Source organism: Sceloporus undulatus, chromosome 5 (assembly GCF_019175285.1).
Source record: "Sceloporus undulatus isolate JIND9_A2432 ecotype Alabama chromosome 5, SceUnd_v1.1, whole genome shotgun sequence".
Lineage (NCBI taxonomy): Eukaryota > Metazoa > Chordata > Lepidosauria > Squamata > Phrynosomatidae > Sceloporus > Sceloporus undulatus.
The window spans coordinates 181,164,952-181,185,701 of NC_056526.1; the positions used below are offsets into that span (position 1 = coordinate 181,164,952).

The window sequence follows — 20,750 nt, forward strand, 5'->3', positions numbered from 1 at the left end:
GTGCCATTTCTGTGGCAACCTAGTTGCTGTGGGAATGAGGCGCCCTCCAGGAAGGAGCGCCATTTTAGAGCTCCTTTCTGCGCCATGGTTAGGCCGCCACAAGTGGCCTGATGCAGTGTGAAGGTGTCACGCCCACGCTGCGCTGTTTGGACGCGGCGTGGTCGTTACGTCAAAATGGCTGCACCCAGGTGTACAGGGCACCACCATTTTTACATATGGAATGCATGCTAGGGTTGCAGGGCCTCTGTAAGAGACGCCCCGAGGCAACCCTATCACGTATTTGTTGTGTGCTACAAGGCCCATCTGGAGAGGGCCATAATAAGGCCTGATAATTTGCTGTCACCATGGATATGTTGTATAACCTTTCCTTTTGCCTAAGACTTTTGGATTTTGCTATTTATTTATTTATTTATTTATTTTGCTATTTTAGAAATTTTATCCTTTCACTTTTAATCTACAAGCAATTTGGTTCTCATGAATAAAATGTTTACTTTTTAATTATAAAGCTGTGCCTTGGCTTGCATTCTGCTGAACCATGCCTGCAGCAGCAGCAGCATGCTACTAAATTTTGCTACACAGAAATAATATTGGGGTTCTTTGTGTTTTGGGTAGGGTTAAGATGACATGAACAGATATTTTGCAAATGGGTTTGTCCCCTGTAAATAATGCTTTCAGAGCAAGGACTGGAGGCATTGCCTTCACTTTGAAGTGGCTTTGTAATACCATACAAGTAAATCATGATTGGTTACATGATGTTGTAAGGTAGCCTAGGAATCAGTGCTTTAGTTTATTTATTTATTTTTTTTAAATGTCATCAAAACATCAAAATTAGGTATTGCTGAGAGGAAGATCTAACAGCAATTTAAAAAATAAATCTCAGGATAAGGTGAGCTCTGAGCAAATTAACTCACACCAGCGGATATGAGAGTGATGGCTTTAGCAGGGATGGATGATTTTGCCTCACTTCTGTATTTGTGGAAGGAAGCAGGAATTGCATCTGTGAACACTCCAAGACTTTCTCTGGGCTAATCCACAGGCCACCTGCATGGCAATGAAAGGAGAAAGAGAACAGAAAGCTGGAGGAATGGTGACACCAAGGGGGCATTCACACTTACATTTTTGTCCCAAATAGAGATCCGGATCTCTGCGCTGATGCAATCCCAGATCAGTGTTCCCACAACGTTTTGTTACCAAATCTCCCCATGGCATTTAAACACTGCACCATTCACACTTGCCACCATTTCGGTTTAAAATGGAAGCGCCTCCATTTCCGGGAATGATGCAGAACAATCTGAATCGATTTGGTAGAGTACTTAGACTATTGAAGATGCGGATTGTTGCGGGGCTCCTAAAAAAAGAAGCAGGGAAAAACCTGGTATTGAATATACTAAGTTAAGTGGGTTTTTTGGTAATGCCCCCCCTCCTTCGCAAACTGTACCGAGTGCAGTCAGGGCATGTGTGAACAACATGAAAATAACCCAGTTTCACAGCCTGAGAAGAACAAGATGAAAATAAGGGACAAGACTAAGAAATCACATGAAGATTAAGATTCTTTCAGAGCATTTATTATTATTTTTATGGTACAAATCCAATTTTAACAGTCTCTCAGAGTGTTTACTGCTTATTTCCAATAACTTACCCTTGGTTTCTCTTAGATGCAGCTGTTAACCATTAACTTTTTCACTGGGGCATTCAACTTTCCCTTATCTACTTAGCTGTATTTATACACACTCTATGTTATCCCATTGCATAACCTCTGGTCAGCAACTAACCCATATTTTCATTAAAGAAGGGCTAAAGGGCCAGCAACCCAAGCAAAGAAGCCATTTCATTCCCTCTTCTCAGAACGAACAACAGGGACAAAGGTCTGACACATTTTTCCACAATGCACCATAAATGCTGACTCCAATTTGACAACATCTGGCTCATAAACAGAATGGAATAACTGAGGTACATTGCATCTGCACTGCAGAAATAATGCTGTGTGACACCACTCTAACTGCTAGGGCTCAATGCTATGGGATTCTGAGAATTGTAGTTTGCTGTGGCACCAGAGTGGAGTAGTGCGGATGAGATCAAAACCACTACTGCTGCTTCTGCTTGCACCTTCATCTCAAGAAAGAAAGGAGGTTGAGGTGTATAAAAGTGGAAAGGGGTGAATGAAAAGCCATGTTAAAGGCCAGGCAGGAGGTCTTTGGGCTGGTTTAGACTCTTAGGCCTCCAGTCACCTATCCCCCTAACATAATTGTATGAATCATCTGATGTTAACAAGTTCAATGGAAAGCTTACTGAAGTTAGGGAAAGGCATGTTTTGGTTTTAGTGAGTCTTGGATGCAGCCCAGAGCACTGATGCCAACTGCCCTTTGATTTGAGTGTATTATGGATATAGAACTGTCATCATGGCAATTATGTTTTCACCTCCTTGTGTATTTTACACCTGTGGTTTCTATCACCAAGATGTGTGTGTGTGTGTGTGTTTGCTGTGTGGAATTTCCCAGATTTAAAAGCGGCCTTATGTTTTCTATTGAACCTTTTCTCTCACCAGCTACAGATAATTAAACAGCAATCTAGAGTTATACTGCCTGTGTTGGCCATATAGATCCTTAGAAAACTGGGCACATGCTTGAAGTCGCCTCTGGCCAAAAATAAAATAAAATACAGGAAGTAGATATGGTGTACATTCGGTTTCCAAAATCAGGAGTGTATGCTGGACCTCAAGTTCTTTGGGACCACTTAGAGTTCTCTATCGATATTTTATGCATTTATTATGCAGTTATGGTGGTTGAAGGTGGACAATGAAGATCAACTCATTTAAAATGTGGTGCTGCAGAAATGTTCTGTAGATACCATGGATCAATCCCCCCCCCGCCACAAATCAGGCCTGAGCTTTCACTAGAAGCCAAAATGCCTAAACTGAGGCTATCATACTTAAGCAAGTACATGAAAAGATTATAACAATCAGTAAAGTTAAAGGCAGTAGACAATAAAGGAAGACCATACTACATATGGATTGACTCAACCGAAGAAGCCATGACCATGACCATGCTGATGAATAGAGATCATGGAATTCCCTTAATCAGAAGGTCATCATAAGTCAAAGCTGATTTGACAGCAAAAAACAACATGAACAACAATATTTTTGAATCATCAGTGATGAAATAACAGGTGTTTTAAAATAACAGCAAATACTAATACCCTTAAAATAACAGCAACCACCTTTTTCAAATAATTTTTGACTTCATTTTTTAAAAAGTCTCTACAGCTTAATCAAAATGACATGTCCTTCTCATTCATGTTCATCAAAACTCCAGTCAAGTACAGCTATAAAAAAAAATCACAAGATAGAGATCCCTTCCCATATAATTATAGGGTGTGCCACTATGCAGATGTCTTCATGGAAAGCTAGAGCAGGCCACAATTAAACAGAAGAATCATACAGCAAATGTGGTTACAAGCAAATTGGCAGTCAGGGGGACTCCTGGAGTTTATTTTAAAATTTGACAGTTTGGTGTATAAATAGGTATAGAGCTTTATGCAGCTAGACTTTTTGAACTGGAATTTTATTTCAGAACTATCTGAATTCATCTGGTCCCAATCTATGTCCAGCAAACTACATTTGGGGAAAATGCTACTTGCTAAATACCCTAAAGGCACCAGATCCCATCTGATCTTGGAAGCTATGCAGGGTCAGCCCTGGTTAGCACTTGGATGGGAGACTGCCAACGAATACCAGGTGCTGTAGGCTATATTTCAGAGGAAGGAACTTGCAAAACCACTTCTGAGTATTCCTTGACTAAGAAAACCCAAAGAAATTCATGGAGTTACCACAAGTTGACAGGCAATTTGAAGGCACATGCACACACACAAGTCAGGATAGAGAAGATATTACATACTGTACTTGCTGCGTATTTGAAAAGTCTAATGTGAATATGAACAGAGCAAACCGAATACAGAATAATGCGAAAGATTCTATCAACAAACTAAAGTACACAGACATTAATGCCTCGTGGCATCACTAAACATGACAGTAGGAGATCTGTGGGAAGATAGGGAATTCCCACTGTTTTTTTAAGTTATATAGTAGCAGCGAGAGTGCATCATTCTCTCTCATTCTGTATTTGTTTTTGAATGAGAGACAGAAACATGGAGAAAGTTTTTTCCCTTTTTTTCTCCCATATCTTTCTTCTGATAATAACTGTCTCTCTGCCAAAAGAAGTTACTTAGCCTGCAGGCCAAAAGGGAAGTTGTACGTATAAGTTTTTCTCCTGCACTGGCAACAAACTGGATGCTTGGAGCTTTGGGAAAAGGGCATAGGTGTCTAATTTAATGCATATAGTGATATATATATATATATATATATATATATATATATATATATATATATATGGTAAATATATATATTAGGTAAATATATATATGAGAAATTGTGATTGTTTGCAGTATTCAGTTATAGTTAGCCCTACAGAACCCAGAGTGAATTCATGCACACATGTGCAAGTGAAAGGAGGGAGGAAAAGAATGATCCTAAACAATAGCCACACTGCACAAAAAGAATAGCCTTTCCAGGTCAAAATCTTTTCTGGTGGCATTCCCAAAGAGTGTTGCCATTGTTTTAGCCGGTTTTGTTCCAGAGCATGGAGTCCCAGGCTTATGTTAAGACAGTAGTTCAAAGATAACCAATTACTAGCAATTAGAATCTAACCCAGCCCTTTGTTGTTGCAGGAAATCTACAGCATCCCTGTGACAGAGGTTTCCAAGCAGAAGCTGGGTGACTGTTTGTGAAGGCCAGTCCACACTCTTCTGAGGCAGTCTATTCTGTGACTGAATGGCTACCATCATCTGGAAGTTCTTCTAGATGGCTACTCTAAATCTTTGCTCTACTAAATTGAATTCAATGGCTTGGATCCTGTCCACTGGAGAAACAGAAAAAATTGCTCCATCATGTTTATGAGATTTGTGGCAATTGGTGATGGCAGCGCAGATCTTGTGCGAGAACAAGACATGCCATAAAATGCAGGCTGTGCCATGTTACTAGAAATTGTGTGTGTGCATCCAAAAGAATAAATAATATGGCTGATGCAGGATAGACTAAAAAAAACTAAGCTATAAATCAGAAAGTGACCATATGCAAGCCGCTCTCTCTCAGCCTCACTCTTGCCCAGCTACACCAGGGGAAATTAAAATGAATTTGCCTAATAAAGTTGTAATAAAGACTACAACTAAAGAAGGCTCTAAATTGAAGTGCTTTGAGCACTGGAAAGTGAAATACAAGCATTGTTTATTTGTTTATTCATTTTCAAATGGCTTCAGTCTCCATCAAAAGCAAAGCAGTAAGTCAAGTTCAGGATCAAATACAAAATATTTGTTGTTGCTTGTTCCAAGCTTTCTGTACAGAGCTCGCAGACCACCACTGATCCATGGGGCCACCGTTTGGGAAAATCAGCATTAAAAGGTTGTATTTATATAAAATAAACCCATAAGCAATCCTTCCCTCCTCAGTCTTGGCAAAGATATGAATTCTTCTTCTCCCCGCCTAGGTTTTTTTTAAAACTCACATTAGATTCTCTCTGGTACGTACATCATTTTTAGTAATAAAAAATTATGCAAGTGTATCTTAGTTAAAAGCATATATATAATAACAAACGAGCCAAAAAAATAATCCAGTAATCCTGGAGGCAAATAGGAGTAAAGCTGTAAAACCTGCCCTTATCAGGAAATAATCAGATTTTAGTGTACCACAACTTTTTTTGCTTCTGATTCACATTTCTAAGAGGAGTGGATTACTGTTTCACTTTCAAGTAAATCAACAGTGATGAACTAGTAATTTGTCATTATGAATTCATTACTGTGGTGAAACTATTTAATTGTTAGTAGAGAGGAGACAAGGGAGGGAATCCTGAAACAACCAGTTAAGCAATGAAAACTCGCTGAGCAAAGAAGTCCTTATATCACATTAGGTAAGTGTGCATGAATTTGTAATATAATTTGCACATTGCGATATTTTCCAATGACCATATTCCAATCCAGGGCCATTTATCATAGTGGTGAGCAAAAGGCTAAACCCTCAAGACTACTTACACTTTCTGACATTTGAAAGTGGCACAAAGACACAGAACTTTGACAAGAAAATTTGCTAGACTTTACAGATGTCCACTCAAGACATGAATTTTGCCTTGCAATAAATTTCAATTTAAAATAAACCCTTCTATTCTTTGTGAAATTGAATGCTTTCACGTCTGGCGTCCATAGTTTTTTGTGGTTTTTTCAGGCTATGTGGCCATGTTCTGGAAGAATTTATTCCGGATGTTTCGCCTGCATCTTCATCAGGTCACCATAATTCAAAGTTCACTTGATGGCAATTTACAACAATTCTGGCTAAAACTAATTGCAATTTTCATTTTCCCCCCACTGAAATTATAGTGAAATTAAGTATTATGTCAATTTTTCTTTAGAGGGGAAAAAAGCCTTAACTTTAAAAAAAAAACACCTCTTTTCTTTTCAGAACTACGTTTTTCTTCCATCCTGATTGTTTTTGGAGCAGCATGGCAAATTCTGACAGAAATGCAAAATCATATGCTCACTCAGTGGCTTACTTTGGAGTAGACATGTACAGGATTGTATTGGTAAATCCCTCTGCCCCAGCAACAGAAATGCTTCAATGAGTTTGTCTTTTATGAATCAGTAGTTGTTTATCTTAGGTGAGAACTCTTGCCAAAATTTTCGGCTGAGACATCACTGTATGTAACCATTTAGACAGTTTGGAAACAACACCTGTTCCCCTAAGTTCCCGTGTATCCCTTTAACTATTTGAGATAGGAATATTTATATAAAAACAATCAGGATGGAGCAGTTTTGTGAATGTGTGTTTTGTTCTTGTTGGTCCATCCACTAAGTGGGGCTTATGCTACTGCTTCTGAATCAGAAGTCTCAAAGACTCTGTATGCCTCACCTAAAATTTTAATCTGCAGCAATGAATGTGCAGATTTTGGTTCCAGGTGAGAAACAAAAGCAGAGTAAGCCTCCTTAAACACTCAAAACAAGTTAATCAATGCAAGCAAAAGGCCTCTTTTTTAAAAAAAATGCAAACCTAGGTCATGGGAAACTTTTACAAATTCTGAAAATACAGCTGGAGCACCTGGCCACTTTCTGCCACTCCAATCATGAAGAATATGAATTGCCAAGATGGATTAGGTCAATATCTATCTGTTCCAACTAATGACAAAGATGTCTGATACTGGAGCACCACCCCGTAATGAAAATATTGTGGTGAGATATGCTGAAGCATTGGATAAGGTAGTATTGCTCTAGGTTAAATGAGATAATGAGCTTCTTATCTAATGGTCATAGCCAGAGAACTGGATAAGAGAATATATATATATATATATATATATATATATATATATATATATATATGCATGCACAAAGGGCAGATTCTTTCCAGGTTGCTCATAGGCTGGAAGCAAGGCTTTTACCTTTCACATCAAAGCTGAAGCTGTAAAGGGTGCTGTGGGAAAATAAGAAAATTGTGAAACAAATGTCCCATCTGGAAGAAGAAATACTGTAGTTGACAACATTCAGTTTGGAAAGACGAGGGTTGCACCTCTGAACCTTAACATGGTGAAGAAAATGGAGTGGAGTAAATAGTAAGAGCTCTCTGCCCTCTTTCTGAAAGCCTGTTTTGTTTTGTTTTGTTTTGTTTTGTTTTGTTTTGTTTTATACAGTCCCTTGGATTCATCTCTTGGACCAGAGTCCCAAGAAGGATGGACACTCTTGCTAGATTTCAACATTTTGTAGCAATGAGTTCAAATAAAAATTTAAAGAATGAGAAACAACAATATTTCCCCTTCATTTGGATGATTTAATTTAGCTCAGGGCTGGCCTAGGAATGGCAGAGCTAGGGATCAGCTTTGTATCACCAAGACGCTCTACAACCTTAAGACACTTCGTACCCCTGAGAACATACTGCCAAAAATGTGCAAACAAGAAAAACAAAACAACATCATCAACAAGAACAACAAACCAAGGAAAACCATGAACTGGTAAATCCAGCTTGTCTTCAACATTTTTCTCTAGCTAGTAGGAAGGCTAGAGATGTAGTGTTCTATCATTTTAACAATCCCGGAATCTTTATCTATGATGGTACTGAACTCATTTCCAGTACAAAGCAGCTATCAAAACATATGGCACAATATACTAGCGATCCTTCTCTAGGAATACTGTTTCTATAATCAGGTGTGGATGTTTTTGTTTTGTTCTGTTTGCTGGGGAAGAGTAACTTGTGGTTTGGTTTTTATTCTTTCTCTCTTTTCAGCCTAGAAAGCATCTTGTGGAAAACATAATTTTCAGTTGGACTAAATAAATAAGTTAAACTTATTTCTGTTAAATATGAATGTTTGGAAGGGGTCAAACCCATAATTATATTTCAATTTGAAAAGAATACTTTCTGCTAGAAAAGTAGGACAATTTAAGTGTTGGTAGCAATTTATTGTATTTTTGAGCACCTTCTTGTTCTAAAAGCCAAACACTCAAAATGACTACGAAACATGGTGAAATTTAAAGCTGGCATATAAAGGCATAAATAGGAATCACTTCACACTTTAGTGACATGCCCCCAAGTAAAGAGTCCCATAAGAATGTCCATAGCTTCTGAAAGTCAATAGGCTCAGCAATCCCAAAATTGAGGTAGCAGAGAGGAATAGGGTAAACACTCATGAACTGAATATAATAAAAGAGATAGATAGGAAGAAAGATAGGAAAAAAGAAAAAAAAGGAAATGCATCACTCTACCCCAAGAATACATAAGATGATCCAAATCTGCATCTACAGACTAACAGGGCTATATTTTTGAATTCTACTGCTGAGAGATGGCCATCCAACCTATGATGTACCAGGGTTTTCAGGATTTCCAAGGTTTTTAGCAGCTTGAAAAAATTCAGGCTAGCATTTATGAAAACTAAAATAACTATTACAACTAGTTCCCACACAAACCCTTCCATATATGATGACTCCGTTTCTCAAAGATAAAAGTAAGAACATCTAGCACTTTGCTTCTGTAGCTATTGGCAACATATATTAATGTGCTATGAGTCAACCTTGATCGTTTTGATTTACTGAGATATTAGTAGCAATAGTAAATATTTATATCATGCTAGCTTGTTGTGCCTCCAAACAACTAAACTGTATTAAGAAAATGGAACTAAGGATAAATGCAATGAGGAATATGTTATACACAGACCAAAATCATAGTCAAGCACATGCTTTGCAGTGGCTCTCGGGAAGATTCCAGATGGTGTCACTCAGGGACATGGAGCTCATATCGGGCATCCCTCAGGGTGCAATTCTGTCCAAAATGCTGTTTAACATTTACATGAAGCCACTGGGAGAGATCATCCAGAGACACGGGGCGTGGTGTTATCAGTACGCTGATGACACCCAAATCTATTTCTCTATGTCTCCGACTGCTGCACTGACTAAGGATGGCATATCTCCTCTGAATGCCTGCCGAGGGTCAGTAATGGGCTGGATGAGGGAAAACAAGCTCAAGTTGAATACAGAGAAAACGGAGGAGCTCACGGTAGGAACCCCAAATCCGAGGACGGAGCTTTGTCAACCAGGCCTGGATGGGGTGACACTTCCCCTAAAGGATGAGGTTCGCAGTTTGGGAGTACTCCTGGATCCATCTCCACAGTTGTTATCTCAAGTAGATGCGATGGCCAGGAGTGCTTGGTACCAACTTCGGTTGATACGCCAACTGCGTCCCTACCTGGACAGAAAGGACCTTGAAGCAGTGGTACATGCTCTGGTAATCTCTCGCTTGGATTTCTGTAATGCGCTCTACATGAGGCTACCTTTGTACCAAGTTTGGAAGCTTCAATTGGTTTAAAATGCGGCAGCCAGACTGGTCACCAGAACACCAAGGTCGGACCATATAACACCTGTGTTGAAATCACTTCACTGGTTGCCGATTAGCTTCTGGGCACAGTACAAAGTGTTGGTTATTACTTTTAAAGCCCTACATAGCTTGGGCCCGAGTTACTTGAAGGGACGCCTCTCCCTACACAATCCACCCCACACTCTCAGAACATCAGGGAAGAATTTATTAGAACACCATAAGTCCAGGTTAACAAAAACTTCTTATAGATCATTTACATCTGCAGCCCCCAAATTATGGAATAGCTTACCAGAAGGGATCCGTCTTATTACTACCTTAGATGCCTTTAAGAAGGCTCTTAAGACTGATCTCTTTTGGTGGGATTACCCACCTGACCTCTTATAGGAGATCTTAAGATAAAACGCTCTACTCTGGTTATAACAATAAGATGTTTCTGGTTGTTCAGATGATGTTTTAATTTAAAATTATATTGTTAGTGTTTTATTATCTGTATTTTTATACTTGTATTTTACTATTTTATTGATTATTATTATTATTATTCCCACTTGCATTCACAAGGTTGTTGTGACCATAGTTGCTTCTTATAACCTATATAGTTTTAAAAATATCACGGCCAGAAAAGTGCTAGGATCTTTGGCAAGTCATTATAGGGCAGCAAACAGAGAAACCTATGGATAGAGTATTTTATTTAATTGAGTAATTTTACAGTTTTCCTTCAAACTGGCCATACTGGCTAAATAAATGCACACTGCCTTTTCTTTTATATTCATAAAAAAAAGTAGAACAGGGGGAAAAAATCATATCTGGGCACTGTAACACACATGCTACTGTTCTCCTTGTCCCATACTGACTAATCATGTTACATTTCTTTCACTACTTACATGTTTTCATTTTCTAGTCCAATGTTTTTCAAGGGCAAGAAAATCAAAAGTATTTGCTAGTCGCCACCAATCTAGTGTGAAAAATCCCACTTGCATTGGCTGCTCATATAGCATGAACCTAACAGAATATCCACAGGTTCATGAAATAATAATAATTTGATTTGAATTTACAAGTTTAATGTAGCAGAGAAAAGTATGATAGACATTAGGCATCCCCCCCCCCAAAAAAAGGACTGCCAACAAAGTTACCAGAAACTTCAATGTCCAGTGTAATTAACTGCTGCTTTATTGCATCCAGAAAAGCTTTCTAACATGTTTTTCTTCTGCTTTGTCAATCAGTGATATTCAAATCCAATGTCAACTTATCCAGGTGGTCTAAGACCAAAGAAGCCAGGTAGAAAAAGATTTGATAGTCAACTTATTGGAGTGTCATATTCCAGCAAAGCCATAGGGAATGGACGAAATGTGCTATCCATTATTCTTGGTTCATTAAAAGCCCGTGTTCACACTACCCATGCTCAGAAACATGAACATGTGTCCCCTTCTTATGGATCTAATGGGTGGATTAAGGATTAGGCAGACATTATCAAGGAAGAATAAGACTTTAAAGCTAAGGAGCAATGATGAAAAAAAAAACAACCCAACAACCATAGGATAGCTGATCAGTCTATTTTGGCTTTCTAATTTTGCCAATCTTAAACTCATTTTGTCTCAAACTATACTTGTTTGCTAATTTTTAAATGTCTCCATTAAAAAAACATGTGTTTTCATGCAAATCTATCTGAAAATACAGATCAGAATAAGCCATTTTTGGCTTAATGTACATATTTTCTGCTTACTGTTTCTGTGAACATCATGCATATTTGTATAGTGCTTTTAATATTTTGCAAAAATAGCCATTTTAACACTCTTCTTTTTTGAGACTACAGCACAAAACTCAGGAAGGTGTGAATATTCAAAAGTAAATACATTTTGGTTGATCTGTTCATTCAGGAAGTGAAAGTTAGGTGAGATTATATTAAAATGTAAATCAAACAAAATTCTTCCCCATTCATATCCACAGAAATAATAAAAAGAATATTCACTGTTATTCATTTCCTGGCCAACAAATGGGCTTCCAAACACTTGGGAAATCTGGTCAGGAAGAATAACAGGGCTGCAAATTTTAGTGCCCCCCCTCCACTGAACACTTTTCTGGTGCAAAAATCCACTTTCTAGATAGACGGTGTGTGTGTGTGTTGTGCAAGGTTACCAGGGTTTTGTATAAAAATAGAAATTTTGAGAAGTCTCACCTCCATATGGCGGTCTGAAAACAGTGTTTTGTGTGTGGAAAATTTTATTTATTTATTTATGGATGGTATTTATACCCTGCCCTTCAGCCCTAAAAGCTATCAGAACAGCTTACAATTATTTTTAATTAGACGGTTCCCTGCCCTCAAGCTTACAATCTAAAAGACACGACACAAAAGGAGAAGGGAATGGTGGTGGGAATGGGGATGAGGTCCAGTGGTATATAACATGCAAGGGCCAAATAGTCATATACTCACCTCTCTAATTCACAGCAACCTTCTTGAAGGACAAGCCATGAGAAAGGTATGCCACCTGTTTGTGCTGCTCTTTAGGTAACTGTGACAATCTAGGTCCTTTTCATATTATACTAATATTTTGTCATTTTCAAACTGACCTCGCTATCTTCTCTTTCGAAACTGAGAGCCTCCCGTCCCGTGTGATAAATTCCATTTGTTGGTAACCAGGTGTTACTGACAATCTTTCTCTTTCCTCACACATTTAATGAACTATTTTAGTGCTTTCTGAACTTAATACTTATATTTTGCATACATTTTTACTTTGAGTATACATGCTGCATTACTTTTATATCTTGATCCTGATTTTATCTTGTTTTATTGTGTTAATAATAATTAATAATAATTTGTTTTATTTATATACCGCTATTCCAAAGATCATAGCGGTGAACAGCAAGTAAGCTTAATTAGCAAGGAAGCTAATTTGCCCCCAACAGTCTGGGTATTCATTTTAGCTCCCTCCTCGGAAGGATGCAAGCCTGAGTCGAGCTTGGGCCCTTTTGCTGGTCTTGAACTCGCAACCTTGTGGTTTCGAGTGAATGGCTGCAGTACAGGCATTGAACCACTGCGCCACCAGGGCAGTGATAATTTTATCATTCTTATTTTGTGTTTTTATTTAATTTACTGTACCTGCAATTCACTGAGAAATCTTTGCTTCTATGATTAATACACACAGCAACACTTTTCAGCTTGCAAAGAGATATGAAAGAATGTTTCCATTTGCCCACACCTGAGCATTATCCACACCTGTGTATCATGCCAGCTGGGAGGGCTGGTACATGTGACTATGATACTTCTGTTAAGTCTTTTATTATATCCATATCCATATATTATATACATATACATTGTGGTATCTGCTGGTGTTTGGTTCCAAGACCCGCTGTGGATAACAAAATCTGTTGATGCCCAAGTCCCATTAAATACAATGGCATAGCAAAATGGTGTATCTTATATAAAATGGAAAATCAAAGCTTGCTATTTGGAATTTAAACTTTTAAAAAAATATTTTCAAGCCGTGGATGCTTGAATCTGTAGATAAGGAGGGAGGACTGTATATAGGATTCCCCATGGATACCAAAATCTGTGGATGCTGAAGTTTCATTATATACTATGGTGTAGCAAAATAGTGTCCCTTATATAAAATGGTGAACAACTCAAAGTTTTGCATTTTGGATTTTTCAAAAAATATTTTCGGGTCATGGTTGATTGAATCCGTGGATGCACCTGTAGATATGAAGCACTGACTGTACAAAGAGCAGAATAAGGTTATTCCAGCTGCCTTTCCTGCTGTTCATCTACATTGAGTTACTGTTTACACAGCATGAAGTGTGTTTCTTCTGAACACTGAATTATTATCATGGCAAATCCTACTTCTGAACACAGGAACTTCAGGATTTAGAGGAAAAATTATCTTCCCCTCCCCATCTCTGCCCTCTACTTGAACATAGCATAAGTAGTTCTAAACTTTGTTCTGCAGGAGTTTATCTGAATACAAACACATTGGGTTCTGAACTAGATTCTATCCATTTCATAATTTCTTTCACATCTTCTTTCATTTACAGGAGCTAGGCACAACTGCTGTAATATCTGGATGGTCTGAAAAAGCACAAGATTAACCTGGGAAATTACTTCCAGGAAAGATTTTTTCAAAGGAGGTTTACCACTGCCTTCCTTTGAGACTGCGAATGACTTCCCCAAAGACCCAGTGCGCTTCTACAGTTAAGCAAGGACATGAACCCTATTCTCTTGGAGTCCTAGTCCAACACTCAAATCACTACAACATGCTGGCTCTGTCATTTAATTACACCATCGTTTTTAGAAAAGGGAACTCATGTGATATATTTATTGCAAATTTATCCCATCCTTCTGCTAAAAAACAGCACCCAAAGTAGCTAACAATATAATTAACATCAATTTAAAACAAAGGAAGAGTACAATTGTTATAATAAAGCAAACAAGCCACACTGAGAAGATGTTTCATTGAAAGCTACCTAAAGCAGTAACAGTTCCTTCTGAGCTCTGGAAAGCACCACATAGTCTGCAGAAGGGGCAAGCACTTGCCCAGTATAGGAACTATGTCCCACTTATGCTAGGATCAGCTGTTGTTTTCAAAATTGTTAAAAGCTAAAAAAATAAATAAATGAAGAACTGGAAACTGCCTAGCATAAAATTCACATCAGTATGGTGAAAGTAGCAGAAAAAAATTTCAGCAGAGTCTCAGGAAATAAAGGCTGGATGACTTGGGACAAAGCCTTGATGATTTGGCTTAAAGTCTTCTCCAGTCTTGTTCCATAGAGCTAGGCAATAGTTCAGTTCTTTCAGTTTATTGTATATGTGCCATGAGCAATGAAAATAATGCACTGACATATCAGAATTATATATTGTCAATGATGGACTGAGAGACAAAATGGTGTAGTGGTTTGAGGGTTGGACTATGAGTTGGGATAAACCAACCTGGGATTTTGGGGTCAATTTTTGGGCATAAATTTTTAGACTTATAGACAAGTATCTACAGTAGATCTGTGCTGCATTTTCTAAGTGTGGAAGCATCTTCAACCATACCATGGGCTGTTTTGTGGACAGGATAATGGCATGGCTCCTGACTCCATTTGACCTGCACTTTTTAGCCCCAACACATTTTTTCCTCCCAGCATTCAGTCCTCTGAGACACTAGGATTAAAGTAACTGGAACCTCTCTCCTGATAGTGCAGTGGTTAAATGCCTGTACTGCAACCACTCACTCAAAACCACAAGGTTGCGAGTTCAATCCTAGCCAAGGGGACTCAAGTTCGACTCAGGCTTGCATCCTTCCAAGGTCACTAAAATGAGTACCCAGATTGTTGGGGGAAGTTAGCTTACAGTTGTAAACTGCTTAGACACTACTATGCCAGTAGAAGTGGTATATAAATGAAGCTGTTTGTTTTTGTTTTCGTTGTTCATTATGCCTCTCTTGAGCCATACTAAAATTGCTGCTCACCATAACTGAACAGGTTATGTTCACCTAAAGTTTTGCTTACCAAACCCAACAACTAGAAGGGAATCAGCAGGAGAAATCACAGCTTGCATGTCTCCCATTACACCAAGGGATGAAGGTAAGGGTACAGGTTGAAAGGTAGAAAGCCTCACCTCCCCATCCCCAGAAGCATTCTTGAACGTTCACTTCATGTAGACACAAAGCTAAGGGTATTGCAAAGATCTTGTTTACTGACATTAAGAAGTGGGAAAATTTAGCTATACAGATATGTTCTTTTGGAGATCTTTTGTTGTTCATGTTGTTTCTGTTATTGTTGTTGTTAAAATATTAATGACTTGGGATACCTTCCTAGCACTACTTATTAATTTCAATTTCAAATACTGTAGCTTGCCTTGGTGTTGCAGCTGGCCAAGGAACAACTGAGCTTTGCAGGGATAGCTCCGTTTCAACAATAACAACAAAAAATACACTTTTTAAAAAAAAAGAAAGAAAGAAAAAGAGGAGTGTTCCTGCCAGGATCAATCATCATCTACTCTATAAAACCACAAATTCCTTCATAGAATGCCAGCAACATTCAGGAGCACAAATGGTAGAATATATTTTGTTGACTCAGTATATTTCTAAACTGCTGTTCAGGTTTTAGGAATATGTTAAAGCACCAGAAATAACCAAAAGACAAATGTGATGTTGCTCATTCTGCAGCATGTGTTTGTTTACAAATGGGTGGCCTAGAAAAGCTTGTTTTTACAGGTCATATTTCAGCAAGTCCAAACTTTCTCCCAATGTTGTGGATTTTTTGCTCAGGCGAGAGTTAGTAGAATCTTTTTGGCAAATATGCCCATCTGTCCTCAGGTAGACATGCATGTGAAGTTGTCAGAATATTTTGTAAAATTTACTAGAAATTCTTTTAATTTTATTATTTTACATTCCAGTTTCTGCAGAAAATTTTGTTCCTTTGAATTTAATAAAGTCTGTTTGCTTGCTGTTTTTTTTTTTTTTTTAAGGAAGGAGCCAGATTCTTAGGTGATATTAAGTGGAACATATTATGGGCAAATGCTGTGACCTCTATCCAGCAGGAAGGAATTCAGCTTAAGTGTTCCAAGGAGGATGGAAGTGGTGGAAGGACACACATTTGTTATGGATGGACTATTTCTTATCTGGCTTAGCGGAAAAGAGAAAAAGCAAAGGATGGTTGGAGCAAAATGTTCTTGGCCAGTATATCTATTGGCATGGGCACACACAATCTGCTTGAGACCTTCTCTACTCATAATTAATAGGCTTCACAGAGTTGTCTCACATTTCAGTACCCTGGAGATGCTACAAAGTGAGAGTCGTTTAACACTTAGATGACAGTTGTCAGTTTGTTTCCAAAAATCAGAAAGGAACTAGATAGGACAATTCAAAAAACAGTAGCTAGAAAATAACTTTTTTTAAAGTACCAGAAATAGACTTTCATTTCAGTTTTGTATTTGAAAAAAGTAAGAGTCTTTCATCTCTTAGTTAAAACATTCAGAAAGAATATCTGTAAAACCTTACATACACACTATATTCCTTTGTTCTTGGACTAGATGAATAGGATCATGTTTCAACCTATCTGTTAGACTTGCTTCACCAAATCTCTTTATATTTTGTAATCATCATTGTTTGATTAATCTTCACAAAATCTCTGCAAAGTATCTTACTTTTTTCCAGTGCAATTGTTGAACTAAGCAGATGGCCTAAGGCCACCCACTAAGTCCTATTTGGATCCAGGTGTTCCAAGCCTAATGTTAATATTTTGACCCCTGGACCATGTTAGGTTAAGGGAATATACAGATAACAATTATTATTTGATTGTAGGCTGCAGCTCTCTGCCTAATCATGTTATCCCCAGGTGCAAACAGTACTCATGAATGAGTGGAAGGCAGGTGCAAAAGTCTAAGTTAGCTTAAAGTCAGCATAAGCTTCATCTTTGATGACAAAATAATAGAATGTCACTGGAATAATTAGGATCACAGGTGTGAAGAGAACAGAGATTTTGACAGGTATGAGGGCTGTGCATGCAAGAGGATGAGAACTTGGGCACTTGCTGGTTTACCTCCTGTATTCAGTATGTGGCTGAATATGCAACTAAAATGTAGAGAGATCTTGTAGCACCTCTGAGACTAACTGAAAGAAATTGGCAGCATGTGCTTCTGTAGACTTCAGTCTACTTCCTCAGATGCATTTGGGGAAGTAGACTGAAGTCTACAAAAGCTCATGCTGCCAATTTCTTTCTTTCATTTAGTCTCAAAGGTGCTACAAGATTTCTCTACATATTGATTCCACAGAGTAACACGGCTATATCTATGCAACTAAAAGTAATGGTTGCAGCTGTCTCATGCCTCTGCTTCCTCAGCTGCAGATGAACCGTAAAAGGGATGGGCAAAGGAATTTTTGTTAAACGGGCAGTGCTCACACTATTACAGTTGGCCCTCCATGTCTGCAGCTTTGACTTGAGGATTTGATTATTTGCAGGTTTGATCCAGTGCAACTCTGCCAGAAGTTGACCACAGAGTTGTGCTGGAGAACCTAGAATTTCCTAGAGAAAACACTTCTGTAGTCATTTGTAGGTCCTTCAGCATGGGTCTATGATCAACCTCTGGCAGATGTTAACACATAGTTGCACTGGAGGACCTGAAGATTCCTAGAGAGGTGCTTTCTCAGGTAAAAAGAATAGTGTCTTTTTATTTGTGGTTTTTCCACATTCACGGGGGTCCTTCACCCCTAATCCCAGTGAATGTGGAGGGACCACTGTACTTTGAGTTGCATATTTAGTCAAATACTCCTATGGACCAATAAGGTAGGTGCAAAATTGATGCATGGTAGTGGGAAGATAGAGATATCCCACTTTTAAAACACTTTTTGGAAACTGTATCTCAAGGCTGCTTCATAATAACTCAAATACAGAGAAATACAAGAGGATACTAGTATTTGTAAAGCTCTCTTGGCATTACATACAGGCAAAGTGGGTGAGTGTGCATTTGTCAAACTGTGTGTCAAAAAACATACACCCAACAACCCTGTTTTGTTATGACCAAATACATAAAAAAATAAAAGATACTTTTCCACACCTTTGAAAAAGACTCCTCAAAAATCACTAGGTTACCTGGAATAACAAAATAATATCCACTGATCTACTTTCTACTTATATATAAATCAATTTAAAAGGGAATGGGTTCTCCATTCAGATGTTGTTGGACTCCAGCTTCCATCAGCCCCAGAGCGTATGTCTGATGGGGATATGAGAGCTGTGGTCCAGCAACACACTCTGTCTAATCTCAGTTCTTTGAAAATATGGGGGGGAGGGGAATCAGTTGTTCTATGATTACAAGATATAGGAAAAAGAAAGAGGGAAGAGGGGAGGAACCCAAAAGGAAATGCATATATCTGAAGATTAATAATTATAATTACCTTGATGCAACTTCAAAAAGTCACAAAAAGATGCGTACCAAAGAATTATAGCCACAGTTATAAAGGAGCCTTTCATTACTGACTCCCTTTGATAGATTAAATCTGATCAAATACTTTTTATTCCAATAGACATCTATAAACCATAATACTGTAATAATAATAATAATAATAATAATAATAATAATAATAATAATAATGTATGCATTTTGCAGGTGAATCTAGCCATCCATCACTTTGCTTAGATTCTGCCTTTCTCCCAGACTGAGGCTCAAGTTGGCTTACAAAAAGGCAGAAAATTATAATAAAACTCATATAGTTAATATCATACAAGATTAAGATTAAAATAGTATTAAACAGAAACAGAATTTAAACCATTTAAAATCTTACTTTAACACAAAGATTAGAAACAGTTCAGTAGCATGGTGTAGTGGTTTGAGTGTTGGACTACAACTCTGAAAACCAGGGTCCAACTCCCAGCTTGGCCACGTGTGTGACCTTAGGTAATTCATACACACTCAGCCTCAGGAAAAGGCAATGGCAAACCTCCTCTGAACAAATCTTGCCCATAAAGCCTCATGACAGCCTCATGATAGGTTCACCTTAGGGTTGCCATTAGTTGGAAACAATTTGAAGGCACACAAAACACACAGACATACCATAGAAGATCTTTTCTTATTAAAAATATCAGTTTCCAAAGGCTTGCTGGAAAAGAAGAGTCTTAACCTGTGACCAACAAAGCTTCCCTAGAGAAGGAGTTTCAAAGTGTGGGAGCAGCCACAGAGAAGGCCATCTCTCACATTCCCACCAGTCATGTCTGGGAAGGTGATAGGATACAGAGAAATGCTTCCCATGCAGATCTTAAATTTCAAAGCTCATATGTGAAGGTACAGTCCTTCAAACATTCTGAACCTGAGCTTCAAAACTTTGAATTGAGTGTACTATTAGCATATCACCCTTGAATATCCCCAACCTTATTGCCAGGTCTAAGACAAACTATACACACAACAAAATATAGTCTCTGAGCATTCATAAAGTGACTTTTTTAAACTCATTGAGTAACCACAAGCAGTTTTACAAAGCCTCCACATACATTCCATGGAAAAGCACTTTCTTTTCTCTACTCTGGCAGCTGCACTTCCCCCCCAAAAACAAGATTATATAACTAACAGCCAAACAAAACATGCAGAAAACCAAAACTGAACTTCACCAGGTTTTTCTGTATGATTCATCCTGAGGGCAAAGAAAAGGGAAATCAGGACATAAGCTCTTTCCAAAGGCTAAGACAGGGAAGCTGGGTGTAGGTATTTATAGGTATTATCTGTACCTATAAATTAGAACATCTTATAGCCTGTCCTACCTCACAGGTTTGGAAATGCAGAGTCCCATTTGTCAAAATGGTTATTGTCTCTTTGTAAAGGGTGGAGTAGATTTACGTAATATCAAGATAACACATGGTGCAGACTGTAAGTCTTTACAATGAAGACTGCAGTCGTACTGGACTTCTTCACACGTATATGACTTCACAAGAACATGACAGGCAATGATGGTATGAAATAAGGTGTAGTCAGTGATAGACAGTGAAGAAACCAAAATCTTGTCATGTTAACTCTTAAAATGTGCCCATCTCTTTATATTGTTTGCTAGAGCTTGAATGTCTAGAAACGATGAGATTGTAATTAGTAGATTGTTTGGATTGTTTTAACTGTTTAAATATTAAATGTTGGCATGTTAATATTGCATTAGATAGTTAGATAATTAAGCGACAGATTAGAGGTGTAGAAATTTATTTATTGTTAATGTGAGTTGTTTTAACTTATTGCATTTAGTTAAGGATGACTTAGTGTATATTCGTTAATAGATTTCTCTTGTTTTGTTTATGTTTTCTGTTAACCACTTTGATCTGTGGAAAAGTGGTATATATATAAAATTATTATTATTATTATTATTATTATTATTATTATTATTATTATTATTATTATTATTATTAT

At 37.9% G+C, this 20,750-nt stretch overlaps 1 protein-coding gene and 1 long non-coding RNA gene across 5 annotated transcripts in view; one reads left to right on the top strand and one right to left on the bottom strand.

The window, feature by feature from the left end:
• Positions 1-20,750, bottom strand: part of CFAP299 (cilia and flagella associated protein 299) — a 296,430-nt gene that overhangs the window by 95,871 nt on the left and 179,809 nt on the right. The gene's annotated exons all lie outside the window — the stretch shown is intronic.
• LOC121931349 lies at positions 1,771-6,206 on the top strand. Its single transcript, XR_006104118.1, has 2 exons — positions 1,771-1,950; positions 4,723-6,206. It is a non-coding gene; the product is annotated as an uncharacterized LOC121931349 (long non-coding RNA).